We start from the raw sequence: 1,224 nt of genomic DNA on the forward strand, positions 1-1,224 counted from the left end.
AGCTAATGGAGAAATTACCATTTTTACTCTGCCAGATAGTTATTCTTTTGGTAATAGAAACACTAACCTTTTTTCTCCCTAGGGATTTATTAGTAAGCACGTGTAATCTCTGGCAAAAGGAAACCTGAAAATGCATTTCCCCTGGGACCCCATGCCGGTCGATGCCTTTCAGCCTGGAGCTGACCTCGGGGAGACACAGAAAAGGTACTCATGCTCACGCGCCCACGCAATTCTGGGGTGCGCTGGCCTTTGCAGAATAGGCTATAGTTAGCTATGGAAACAATCTCGCTCCTCTAGGGGAAGGCTTCGGCTCTGTCTCTTAGCATAAAGCTTCTGGGAAGAAAAGCTCCTTTATGACAAACCCGACCTTCCTGTGCAGTGTGGCAGCCTTGTCGCTGCCGAGGGCTGGACTGCCTGTGTCAGCACGGAGCAGCGGTCCGACGCGGGGTTTTGTTTCCAGGGAGGTGCTGATTTTCCTCACACTCCGTTGGGTTTCTCCAAGCCCGAGGGAGATGCTGTTGGACTTACAGACACCATTGTTCTGTCCTCAAGGATTTGACAGGAGGCCATCCTCCGCCCCCACCCAGGAGGATTTAAAAGGCAAGCAAACTCTGTAACGGGTGGGCTTTGACAGTTCCAAGGGCATCACGAAACACCTTTGATTTGGGACCGTGTTACCTTTCCAGCCAAGACAGTGGATTTGGCAGATTGTTGGTCAGTGGCCTGATAGTCCGTGATGTCTGGATGGTCCCAGACAAACTGATGGTGACTTACTCAGGCCATGGATTTGGACATCGAGAGTGACTTAAAGCAAAGTTAGTGACTCCTGAAGGCTCAGCATTTGGGGGTCCGTGCCCTACCCCTGGTCTAAAGAGCCAGGTGTTTTCCAAGTTAAATTCCAATGATAGAATATCAAAGGAACTGCTTCTCTACCACCTTTGTATAATGTCAGGTGCTAAGATACTCTTAATAAATCATTCCTGATGATAATGATGATAAGCAAGGTGACCTCTTTCCAGAGATTAACATCCACAATTAGCTACTTGGGAATTAGGATACACTGTTATTTACTGTCTAACCCATGCTGTTGAATAGAGTGGCCACCAGCCACGTGTGACTACTCAAATTTAGATGGAATAAAACAAAAAGTTGAGTTCTTCAGTCATACCGGCTGCATTTGAAGCACTCAGTAGCCACATACGGCTAGTGGTTGCCCTTTAGGGC

This window comes from Hyaena hyaena, unplaced genomic scaffold (genome assembly GCF_003009895.1).
Source record: "Hyaena hyaena isolate Hyena2069 unplaced genomic scaffold, ASM300989v1 scaffold_61, whole genome shotgun sequence".
NCBI classification, from domain to species: Eukaryota; Metazoa; Chordata; class Mammalia; order Carnivora; family Hyaenidae; genus Hyaena; species Hyaena hyaena.